The sequence below is a fragment of the Gracilinanus agilis genome, chromosome 6 (assembly GCF_016433145.1).
Source record: "Gracilinanus agilis isolate LMUSP501 chromosome 6, AgileGrace, whole genome shotgun sequence".
Taxonomy (NCBI): domain Eukaryota; kingdom Metazoa; phylum Chordata; class Mammalia; order Didelphimorphia; family Didelphidae; genus Gracilinanus; species Gracilinanus agilis.
The window spans coordinates 281,903,921-281,917,503 of record NC_058135.1 but is presented as its reverse complement, the minus strand read 5'-3'; the positions used below and the strand labels follow the sequence as shown (position 1 = coordinate 281,917,503).

At 36.5% G+C, this 13,583-nt stretch overlaps 1 pseudogene; it reads left to right on the top strand.

The window, feature by feature from the left end:
* The window catches only part of LOC123252741, a 380,070-nt pseudogene that overhangs the window by 343,448 nt on the left and 23,039 nt on the right, over window positions 1-13,583 (top strand).

Genomic DNA, 13,583 nt, shown 5'->3' with positions numbered 1-13,583 from the left:
TATTGTAACCAATAAAATTGTAAAGGAAAACAACTGTGAAAGACTTAAGAACATTGTTTTTCAGTTGTTTTCAGTGCCATATGATTCTTTATCTTCATAAGGTATCTTTATCTACTTGCTTTTCTTGGCAACAATACTGGAGTTGTTTATCATTTCCTTCTCCAGCTCATTATATATATGAGGGAACTGAGGCAAACAGTGTTAAGGGCCTCATCCAGGGTCACATATCTAATAGGTGTCTGAGGTCCAGGCCCAGCACTCTAACATGCTAATTACATATATTTATAAATGATAAATAAGCATTACAAAATAAATAAAATTAAATATATTGAGCATTTAAGGAAAAACATGCTACCTGCTGTGGGAAATATAAGTAAGGTATTGGGTTCATCAGGGATATTATAAATTACCTAAGGGGTTTGTGGGAACACACTCTGGGATTTAAGAGAGAATAAAACTCAACATTGAAGACTTATACAGCTAAGCTACTCTCAACTGAAAAATAACAACCAACTGTCACTCTGGCCAGAGGCCTTAAATTCAACTGACAAGGTAACAGGATGAAACTGGGTTTAATTAGGAACAACAAAAGGAGGGATAGGAATGTCTATTAAAACCTTAACACCTAATAACAAAACCCACAGGGGCAGGGAAGGACTTATTACTAAACTAATCTAAGTGATCTAAACTAACAGGGCCCAAGGAGCTGTAAATGGAGTCTCTGGGTTCCTGCCTCAAACCTGGAAACTGCCAGGCTTGAGTACAGCTAGAGCTTTGTGGCTTTGGGATTCTCATTGCAATCCACTGATGATCTCTGGATGCCAGGAGCTAATGTTGTCTCAGGTACCAAGTAGAGAAGGTTTTGCTTGAAGCACTGTCCTCCAGCTCTCAAGCTTCTCCTCCTCCCTTGGCTCTGTAGATTTGTCCTTTTGCTAGATGCCACACTCAGGATCCCAGGGGAAATCAGGAAACAGGGTGTCCTTTGCTCTGAGGTCTCCCAGGCTGGCAATAGTTTTTATGCACCACTAATGGAGTCCTCACACAGGGCCAAGTCACCTCTTCCTGCTCCTTCATTCCAACCTGGAATTCCCAGCTCCAGCTCCTTCCTGCTATGTACTTCCTAATCAATACCTAATCAATACCTAATTTAATCATCCTCACAACACTACCTCCTGAGGAATATGTAAGGGACACAAGGTGTGGACACATGGATTTTTATAAATGGCCACAGCACAACTTTATTTTGCTTCACTACTCTTTGTTGGAAAAGTACTTTCAAAATTCTTATCTTCAATTATACTAAGTATAGGGATGGTCTCATTTTCCTCAAAAGAGGACCATTGAAAGATTTTCAAAAATTCACAGAAGAAAAGGGATGGAAATTCAGAAGGAAGTGCAAAAAATGAGACAGTTTTGAAAGTAATTTAGACTTCTGGGTCATATGACCAATATGAGGGAAGATTTTAGGGTTCCAAATATAAACAAATCATGAAAATATTTAAGATATTTTCAAAAGCTGACTCTAATGAACAAAGTGTTCATGAACCAGACTTATGGATATATTTTTAAATATTTCATATGGTCAATTTCTGAATCCTTGAATTGAATTCGTGCTTAAATTTTTTGGACTCAAACCCCTCCCCATGTCTACAATCTGGAAGGCTGGCATGCAATTTCTATAGCTTCTTTGTAATGGCAAAGACACACACTCAGCATTTGAATGAGATAGTGCCAGGGATATAGAGGAAGTAGAACTTCCAAATGAGCTTCTGGTTGGGGCCTATGTCATTTATGTTGGTATCCTTTCTTTTGTCTTGTTGATTGCCAATGTGATGCTAAGGTTTCTATCATGCCACCTGTTTGATGGATAATCCCAAATCTCCCTTTCCTTGAAACCTCAGTACAATTCAGTTCACCTGTCTGGCTCAAGACTTTCTCAGCTTCAGAGAAGAAGCTGGTAGGCTGGACCTGATGCTATAGAATTCTGTGTCTCTTTGTCTGTTTTCTCTACCCATGTCCTTTCTCCCTTAATCTTTAACCTTTCCACCCATATTTTCTCAGTCTTCAGCTTCCCTTCCAGGTGCTCAACCCATGCAAGAAGATCTTGTAGCAGCAAGCTTCTACAAAGATTAGATATTTTCTCTGATCCTCTTAAGGTTTAAGACTTAAGCTATGAAACCAAAATAGGAATTAAATGCAAGAGATGAAAGAATTTTACCTCTGTCTGCCTTCTAGGATACCAAGAACTCACAAGAACAAGTTGATCAACTAATTGCAGTGTTTTCAGTTTCTGGCTTTCTCTATCATGTCCCTCCAAATCTCTTCATCTTACAAGATTCCTTCAGGCCCAGGACTCTGACTTCATCAATACCATCTTCCCTTTGTGTTGATCCCTTTTATTGGAAGGTGGAAAACTCCTCTCACACCTTCCATTTAATGATCGAGTCTAGGTCAGCTACTTCTTCATTTCTCACCAAATTGAACTTCTCTGGAATTGTGCATTTCTAGACATGTTTTTTTAATTTCTTCCCTCTTTTCAGCTTCCTTTATCTTCCCTTATTCAGTTATAAGCTCCTATATTTTTTGTATTTATATTCCTCTGCTTAGCACATTGCCTGACACATAATAATGTTTGATTACTGACTTGCTAATCCATCATCTTCAAGATACTCACTTACAATCTTCTCTTACACCATTCTCCACGTTCTAGAAAGTACAATTTCAGGGTCCACTTGTGAATACTTCCAAAAAAGTAGTCCCATTTCTTCCTCTTAGTGCAACAGAGATCCAAATGGCAGTAATTTACTCAGGTTGTGATAGCAATTAGGATTGGTACTTTTGTATATTAAAACAGACATTGACCAGAGAACTGAAGAAGTAAAGGAACTTGGGTATTGCTATGCAGTTCTCTGCTAAGTCTGAGGGCAGGAATTCAATATCTAATTGGGGCTAATTCTTTTCCCCCTATATAGAAGTTGCTTAAATCTGACACATAAGGTGCTGAATTATGAGTTGTTGAGTGTGGGAGGAGTCTTAGAGATTTTGAGATTCAAATTCCAAGGAAACTAGGGAGTCAGAAAATAAGTAATTGAAGAAGATAGAGAAAAAAGCCTGAAATTATAAAAGTTCTCAGGAGCAAGAAAAATCAAATAAATACCTTGAAAAAAGTAGAAAAAACAATGAGGAAGTTTTTACTAGGAGAAGAATATATGGCCTCCAGATGAGGAAAAGAGTTCAGTCATCTATGAGTGAATATTGTATGGCAAATGAAAATAATTAAACATGTGATAAAGTAGCATACCTTTGAATTTTTTATTATTTCTTTTTTATTAATATTTATTTTTTGAAAAGTTAACATGGTTATATGATTCATGCTCTTACTTTCCCCTTCACCCCCTAACCTCCTCTCCCCACCCCATAGCCAGTGCGCATTTACGTAGATTTTAACATGTATCATCAATCAAGACCTATTTCCAAATTGTTGATAGTTGCATTGGTGTGGTAGTTTTGAGTCTACATTTCTAATCATGTCCACCTCAACCCATGTGTTCAAACAGTTGATTTTCTTCTGTGTTTCCACTCCTGCAGTTCTTCTTCTGAATGTGGGTAGAGTTCTTTTCCATAAATTCCTCAGAATTGTCCTGGGTCATTGCATTGCTGCTAGTACAGAAGTCCATTATATTCAATTTTACCACAGTGGATTGGTCTCTGTGTACAATGTTCTTCTGGCTCTGCTCCTTTCACTCTGCATCAATTCCTGGAGGTCTTTCCAGTTCACATGGAATTCCTCCAGTTTATTATTCCTTTGAGCATAATAGTATTCCATCACCAGCATATACCACAATTTCTTCAGGCATTCTCCACTTGGTGGGCATCCCCTCATTTTCCAGTTTTTGCCACCAAAAAGCATGGCTATAAATATTTTCGTACAAGTCTGTTTATCTATGATCTCTTTGGGGTACAAATCCAAAAATAGTACGGCTGGATCAAAGGGAAGGCATTCAGAATACCTTTGAATTTTGAGGAGAGAATGGAACTACTTCATGATGTTCCTGAATGTTTTAGAAGAGAAGTAAGTATTATGAGATAAAAATCTTATTGCCTGCATAGCAGAAAAAATTGCTGGAATAGAAAGACTTGAATTTGTAGTGTCAAGGCTCACCAAAGAAACAAAAGAGAAGATAACTGATTGGGAATGCAAATACACAAAAGTGATGGGAAATCTAGAAGAAAAGTAAAAAAGTAAAAACATTAAAAGCAAAGTATGATTGACAGAAGATCAGTAGAGACATTGTTGGTTTTAGAAGGCTCATGGAACAGAAAATCTTTATATGAAGATTATAATGAAAAAAAAATAATACAGGAAAACTGTCCAGGATTTCTGAACACAGAAAACAAAGTGTAAATTGGAAGTATCCATAGATTGCCTACAGAAAAAAGAAAACAAAAAATTTATGGCCAACCAAAATCCTAAACTCTAAAATTTCAAGACTTATTGGGAAAAAATTCAGAATTATACAAATAAAGTGAATAGAGGTAGCAACTCAAACTTTCCAACATATTCCTCCAAACAACTTTAAAATAATACTTCAAATCAAATCCTGGAGCACCACAACCAACAAAAGGTGAGATATTTTTTCTGTCCCAGATAATTTAGAAAGGTAGCTGGAGAGGTCTGTGACATTGAGGTAGAAGGTGGCATTTGAGCATATATGGTGGCAGAAGCAGCGGTAGTTCCAGGAGATCTCAGACCATTGGTTGTAAGGGGAATGACCAATTGGTCAGAAAGTTTATAGGTGAACCTGAGCTTACAGGACCAGACACTCTTTGGTGATTCCATTGTCCATATTCAGTTCTGGGTTGAATTTTCAGAGCAGAGTGGTCAGTTAGAAAAGATCAGGGACCCTGGTCACAGTTCCAAGGCAGAGAGGAGCACTAGTGTTTGTTGCTGCAGGGGAGCAGAGACCTTTATTGGGTAGAGACTATAGTGATGACCAGAAGAGCAGTGGCTATCCGCTTCCACTGAAAACAGCAGCATGAAAAAGCATGAGGCTTAGGATTGTGCCTATTCACCTTTGGATGAGCAAAGCCCAACTGACATAAAGTTCAAAGTCAAGAAATAGGCTTAAAAATTAAGCAAATAACAAGAAGAACTTGACCTTAAAAAGAACTTGACCCTTAATATTTTGCCCTTTTTAAAAAAATGGTTCTTTATATAAATATCTTTTTGCAGTTTTTTTTTTTTTGTGAGTGACTTTGAAATGTTGGGTTTTTATGTAAATTCTGACATTGACACTGCAAGTAGAAAAATGTGACCTTATAATCTGTTGTTTTGAGGAGAATGTCAATTTTTATTTAGATGTGGACTTAAAGCAACTGTTCAATGCATGTTCATATTCACATAATTTTTTCCTGATTTAATTGCTTTTCTTTCTTTTTTTTAAATTGTAAAATAGCTCCTCTTTCCCAATTTTAATGTTGTTTTATTTTGTCTGATGGTTTTGGTTTTGGTATTGTTTGGTTTTCTTTGAAATAAAATGATAGCATTAATAGGGGAAAAAAGTGGCAGGGAAGATCAAACACTGAAGAAAACAACAATGTGAAAACAACTATAAGCAAAGCCTCAAAGAAAATGCAAAATGGACACAAATACAACAAGAATTTCTTGAAGAATTTAATAGAGAGGACTAAACAGAAATTTCAAATAATTTAGCCTCAGAAAAGGAAACAGAGCAAACTATAAAGAAACTCTTAAAAGAAAAAAAAAAGAAAAGATCTTATCCTCATGGATTTACAAGACTATTTTATTACATTGTTGAAGGAAAAAAAATGTCAATACTACAGAATTTATCTTCAACAATTGCAAAGGAATTAACTTGCCAAATTCATTCTCCATGACAAAAAAAATCCCTAATTGTTCATCTACGAAAAGATAAATTGAAGACAGAGAATAGATCAATATGATTAATGAACATTTATTCAAATATTTTAAATAAAATTCTCTATTAGTATAGAAATTTATTCAATAAATCATTCTTTATGGTCAATTTGGATTTAAATAAAGGATGGTTCAATATTAGAAAGCCAATCAAAATAATACATTAACAAACAAAATAATCAAAACTCACCACATTATCTCTAAAAAATCAGAAAAGAGGCTTTGAAAAAATACATTCATTTAAAAAATTCCCTCTACAAATTTGTTAACTGTTAGGGGATGTTTGAATTATAATAATGTAAAGTATGATTATTAGGAATCCCTGCCATAGTTACTGCAGATGTATTTGGCTTTCATTCCACAAGTCTCTGGCAGATATTCTAGTGCTCTGACTCCAGTGCTGTGAGGGATCCCATATTACAATCTTTTTGCCTCAATTAAAGATCCTTTTGTTATTACAACTTTGGTAGGTTTATTTATTCAGATTGATATAAGGATATAAGACCTATTTTAAGTATGATAAAGTATCTAAAACTTAAAGCATGCATATGAAAAAGAGTTCACCAAAAGTATTCCTAATATAGGAAGAAAGCAAAGATAATCTACTCTCCTTGTTAAACTTTGATAATAATTCTCGTGACACGGGGAAAAGAAATGAGAAAGAAATGTAAGGTGTTAATGGAAATAAAAAGGAGCTTAAAATTACATCCTGCTTAAGAGATGATGATTTACTTAGAAAATCCTAGTGAATAAGCAATAGCTTCATTATGCTCAATGCTTACACTAATGTAAATGGAAAGAAGAACTACAAAATAATAGGGGGAAAAACTGCCCAGAAGCAACTTGGCTGAAAATAAGAGATATGAGACCATAACTCCCTGAAGTCATTTGCAAAGACAGGTGAGTTCAGGACACAGGAATGCTGTATATAATGTCACGTTCATTTTTGATATATATTAGTTTTGCAGAATGTTTTTTTTTCCTCTTCTTTTCTCTTTAAAAAAAAATATAATCGTAAGTAAGAGTCTTCTGGTTAAGATGGTGGCAGAGTAAGGAGCAGCTGCTCAATCTCTCCTAACCAAAGCACACAGGAATCCTCAAGGGGACACAAAAACGAGTCCAGATGAACAAGGGAACCCCACAACAGGGCGCAGCATTGAAGGTACGTGGAATCGGGGCATTTCTACCCTATAAAGGGGTGAAACAGCTCTCACTAAAACGCAAGAGGAGAAGCCCCTCCACCCCCCCCCCACCACACCACGCACAGCGCCGAGGCCAATGCATGGGAGTGAAAACAGGACTGGGGCAACCAGTAAATCACTAGCAGCCCCAGGGCTTGTACCTGTGAGACGTGGGACCCCAAGTGGCTGGGGGGCACGCACTGATATTACAAGAGGCTGTGCAGGTGAAAGCACTGCCTCAGGCGCGAATAAAAATCTATAAAGCAGGGACTTTCCCCAAGTGTCTGTGGGGGGGGAGGGGGGAAGGCAGTGCCCTAGGAGCGAATAGAGATCTCCAGCGCAAGCCAGGACATCAAGTGAGGACCTGGTGCAGACAGGAGCGTGGCTGTGGAATCAGCCCTCCGAGACCTCTGAAGGAGCTCTGAGCAGAGGGGCAGACCAGGGACGTCCATGAGGCTTGACCCTGAGGTCAAGGAGACCAGTGCCCTCAGGAGCTTAGAAACTACAGGCAGACACTGAGTGTGAAGACAAAGCGGAAAAGGGGCGGGGCCAACAATGGCAAGCCATAGGGAAGCCCAGAAGAAAAAGATTATCAAGAAAAACTTTGGAACACTTGACAACTTCTACACAGAGAAAATCCAGACAACAAAGGATGAAAAACAAAAATCCAAACCTTCCCAAAACAATGAAAGCTGGTCACAAGCTATTGAAGAGTTCAAAAATGAGATGTTGAAGAAGAAGGAAGAGATCTGGCAAGAAAATAACAGTTTAAAAGGCAGAATTTCACAATTGGAAACTGAGGCAAGTCAACTAAAGACCAGAAATGACCAGATTGAAAAGGAAAACCAAAAGATTATAGCCGAAAACCAAAAGATCATAGCCAAAAACCAAAAGATTATTGCCTAAAACCAGTCCCTAAAGGCTAGAATTGAACAATTAGAAGATAATGATCTCTCAAGATAAGAACAAATAAAACAAAGTCAAAAGACTGAAAAAAATAGAAGGAAACATGAAATATCTCAATGAGAAAGTGACAGACCAAGAAAACCGGTCTAGAAGAGACAATTTGAGAATCATTGGTCTCCCTGAAAAGGGAGAAATTAATAGAAATTTGGACTCCATACTAAAAGAAATTATTCAACAAAATTGCCCTGAAGTTCTACGACAAGAGGGCAATACAGACATTTAAAGGATCCATAGATCACCCTTAACACTAGATCCAGATAAGACAAAGCCCAGGAATATAATAGCCAAATTCAAGAGCTTCCAAGTAAAAGAAAAAAATCTTACAAGAAGCCAGAAAGAGACAATTCAAATATCAAGGAGCACCAATCAGGATCACACAGGATCTGGCGACTTCCACACTAAAAGACCGCAAAGCTTGGAACACGATATTTAAAAAGGCAAGAGAGCTGGGACTTCAGCCACAGATCAACTACCCATCAAAACTGACTATATACTTCAGGGGAAAGTATGGGCATTCAACAAAATTGAAGGTTTCCAAGTTTTTGCACAAAAGAGACCAGGACTAAATGGAAAGTTTGATGCCCAACCACAAAAATCAAGAGAAACATGAAAAGGTAAATAAGAAACAGAGGGAAAAGAAAGAAAACTCATAATTTTTTAAACTTGACTCTTTAAGAGCTTAAATAAGATCTAATTATCTGTATTCCTATGTGGAGAAATGCTATGTATAATTCTCTGAGGGAGACCTCACCTCTAAGGAAGGGGATATTAAGGCAATCATTAAGAACTATTTTGCCCAATTATATGGCAAAAAATATAACAATTTAGGAGATATTGATGAATATTTATAAAAATATAAATTGTCTAGATTAACAGCAGAAGAAATAGAATACCTAAATAATCCCATATCAGAAATAGAAATTGAACAAGCCATCAAAGAACTCCCTAAGAAAAAATCACCAGGACCTGATGGATTCACAAGTGAATTCTATCAGACATTCAAAGAGCAACTAATCCCAATACTATACAAATTATTTGATATGATAAGCAAAGAAGGAGTCCTACCAACTTCCTTTTATGACACAAATATGGTACTGATTCCAAAGCCAGGGAGATTAAAAACAGAAAGAAAACTACAGACCAATCTCCCTAATGAACATAGATGCAAAAATCTTAAATAGAATACTAGCAAAGAGACTCCAGCAAGTAATTAAGAAGATCATCCACCATAATCAGGTGGGATTTACACCAGGAATGCAAGAGTGGTTCAACATTAGGAAAACCATCCATGTAATTGACCATATCAACAGTCTAACAAACAAAAATCACATGATTATCTCAATAGATGCTGAAAAAGCCTTTGACAAAATACAGCATCCATTCCTATTGAAAACACTGAAAAGTATAGGAATAGAAGGACCTTTCCTAAAAATAATAAACAGTATTTACCTAAAACCATCAACAAGCATTATATGCAATGGGGATAAATTGGAAGCCTTCCCAATAAGATCAGGAGTCAAACAAGGATGCCCATTATCACCTCTATTATTCAACATAGTACTAGAAACACTAGCAGTGGCAATTAGAGAAGAAAAAGAAATTGAAGGTATCAAAGTGGGCAAGGAGGAGACTAAGCTATCACTCTTTGCAGATGATATGATGGTCTACTTAAAAAATCCTAGAGAATCAACTAAGAAGCTTGTAGAAATAATCAACAACTTTAGCAAAGTTGCAGGATACAAAATAAATGCACATAAATCATCAGCATTTCTATACAATTCCAACACACTAGAGCAGCAAGAAGTAGAAAGAGAAACACCACCCTAGACAATATAAAATACTTAGGAATCTATCTACCAAAACAAGCACAGTAATTATATGAAAACAACTACAAAACACTTTCCAAACAAATAAAACTTGATCTAAACAATTTAGAAAGGCTTTGATTGCTCATGGGTAGGACAAGCTAACATAATAAAAATGACAATTCTACCCAAATTAATTTACCTATTTAGTGCCATGCCTATCAAACTACCAAAAAACTTCTTTACTGAATTAGAAAAACTATAACAAATTTCATTTGGAATAACAAAAGATCAAGAATTTCAAGGGAAATAATGAAAAATAGTGTGAAGGAAGGGGGCCTAGCAGTACCAGATATTAAACTATACTATAAAGCACAGTCATTAAAACAATATGGTACTGGCTAAGAGACAGAGAGGAGGATCAATGGAATAGACTTGGGGTAAATGACATCAGCAAGACAGTGTATGATAAACCCAAAGAGCCCAACTTTTGGGACATGAATCCACTATTTGACAAAAACTGCTGGGAAATTTGGAAAACAATAAGGGAGAGATTAGGTTTAGATCAACATCTCACACCCTACACCAAGATAAATTCAGAATGGGTGAATGACTTGAATATAAAGAGGGAAACTATAAACAAGTTAAGTGAACACAGAATAGTATACTTGTCAGATCTCTGGGAAAGGAAAGACTTTAAAACCAAGCAAAAGTTAGAGAAAATTACAAAATGTAAATTAAATGGTTTTGATTATATTAAACTAAAAAGCTTTTGTACAAACAAAAACAATGTAGTCAAAATCAGAAGGGAAACAACAAATTGGGAAAAAATCTTTATAAAAAAAAAACCTCTGACAGGGGTCTAATTACTCAAATATATAAGGAGTTAAATCAATTGTATAAAAAATCAAGCCATTCCCCAATTGAAAAATGAGCAAGAGACATGAATAGGCAATTTTCAGGTAAAGAAATCAAAAGTATCAATAAGCACATGAGAAAGTGTTCTAAATCTCTAATAATTAGGGAAATGCAAATCAAAACAACTCTGAGGTATCACCTCACACCTAGCAGATTGGCTAAAATGAAAGAAGGGGAGAGTAATGAATGCTGGAGGGGATGTGGCAAAATTGGGACATTAATGCATTGCTGGTGGAGTTGTGAAATGATCCAACGATTCTGGCTGGCAATTTGGAACTATGCTCAAAGGGCTATAAAAGAATGCCTGCCCTTTGATCCAGTCATACCATTGTTGGGTTTGTACCCCAACGAGATCACAGATAAACAGACTTGTACGAAAATATTTATAGCTGTGCCTTTTGTGTTGGCAACGAACTGGAAAAGGAGGGTATGTCCTTCAATTGGGGAATGGCTGAACAAACTGTGGTATATGCGGGTGATGGAATACTATTGTGCTAAATGGAATAATAAACTGGAGGAGTTCCAGGTGAACTGGAAAGACCTCCAGGAACAGATGCAGAGTGAAAGGAGCAGAGCCAGAAGAACTCTGTACACAGAGACTGATATACTATGGTAAAATTGAATGTAATGGACCTCTGTACCAGCAATAGTGCAATGACACAAGACAGCTATGAGGGATTTATGGTAAAAAACGCTACTTACATTCAGAGGAAGAAGGAGAGGAAACATAGAAGATAAACAAATGCTTGAATGCATGGGCTGAGGAGGACATGATTGGGGATGTGGACTCGAAATTACCACACCAATGCAACTAACAACAATATGGAAATAGGCCCTGAACAAGGACACATGTTACAACCAGTGGAAATGTGCGTCGGCCATGGGTGGGGGGATTGTGGGGGGTGAAGGGGAAAGCAGGGGAATGAAGCATGTAAACAGGTTAAAAATGAATATTGATAAATGTTTAAAATAAAATTTTATATATATAAAAATATAATCGTCATTATAAGTGTTGGCTTTTTTATGAAAAGGACAGATACAGAAGGAAATCTAAAAATGTAAATTCCCAAGGTATCAATAAAATGTATATGAAAAGAATAGTAAACATTTAAAATGTTACTATATTTCATATGGGAAGCTTCACCATCTCACATATCTTCTTGTTCTTCACCTTTTCCCTCAGAAGGGACATAGATCCTCACATTTTCTTATCTGCATAGGATATCTTCATATATATGACAGTATTCTAGGCACAATACAGATCCAAGAAAAGCCATTCTCGTAATCTAATGGAGATTTTTCCTGATAGACTTTGCCAAATGATCCATTTTCACATGAATTTTCCTCTAATTTCTCTGCTTCTCTGTCCTCTTCAAGGCCACAACTCTTGCATTGGCCATACCACATGATCACTTGTTGAACAATTTAACTCTCCACTATCTTCTTTCCCATCCTTTATCCTTTTATCTTGTCCTCCTCAACAATAGTTTGGGTTTGTTATAAGAAACTCTGTCACCTTAGGAGCAGAGTTTCTAGGTTAAAGGAAGTTAAGCAATCTCACTCTATTTGCTTTAAGAAGCCAGAGCAGATAGATATCACCCTCCATCACTTTAAGTGGCCTATTATAAAAGAGATAATTAAGTGAATTCTGGCTCCAGTCTTTCTGACTTTCTTGGGAGCAGGTTGTTGGATCATTCTCTCAGACAATGAGGATCTGTTAGTTATTTTGAGACAGTTACTTTTAGAATTTGGGATACACCTATGAAGTATAGTTAAAGTCTGATTCTGAGAGCTTTTCTCCTGAAGGGAGAAGCAGTGAACCTTAGGTGGCTCTGTTCATTCTCTCTGACTTGGAAGTAGGGCCTGTATCTGAGTCTCTCTGCTAAGAGATTCTGACAGTTATGACAGTTGGCTTCAGGCAACTTTTGGTCTTTCATAGATTAAGGAGTTCATTATAAATTTAAGGTTCATTGTTTAGTCTTCTTTTTTTTTAAACCCTTGTACTTCGGTGTATTGTCTCATAGGTGGAAGAGTGGTAAGGGTGGGCAATGGGGGTCAATTGACTTGCCCAGGGTCACACAGCTGGTAGGTTCATTGTTTAGCATAGTTTAGAAAAATAGAATTTAATTTTAGGTTAGTGAGAATAGTTTAAGGAGGCGTGTCTGACAGGCAAGAAGAAGCTACAAAGAAAGGAATTAGTTTTAGGGGTTTTTTATTTAGAGATATTAGTATAAGATTAAGAGATTTCCTATGCTATTCCTAACTTCTAGTTTCTATCCTTCTATTTCTTCTCCCTACCTCTAATATAGAACAGATAAATAAGGGTTTTATCCAACTGCTTCGGGTTTTCCATCCACAGCCTACAAATTAGTTTAACCCTGACAGTTTTAGTTTACCTTAACTGCTTAAGGACAATTTTTCTACTACCTATAAATATTATTATCAACAATAGTTCATCAATAACAGCTTAACAATAACAGCTATTATTTGGCCATAATAGATTATACCCATTTTCTACTTCCACCAGTTTTATTTACATGGTATTGAACAAAAAAGTAGAAATTACAATATTGTGTTACCTGGGTCCACTGCAAATTTACATTATATAATCTCAACTGGGTTCTCACTTTTTTGAAGAAATACTTCTATCTGTCCCTAATTGGTCACTCTCCTACTCACAAGAGATTTTTCAATCATTTTCATCTCTTTTCAAATGTCTAACACTTTCCCTCCCCCCTCTCTCCAACCCTCCCTATACCATTTTGCTTAGGAATT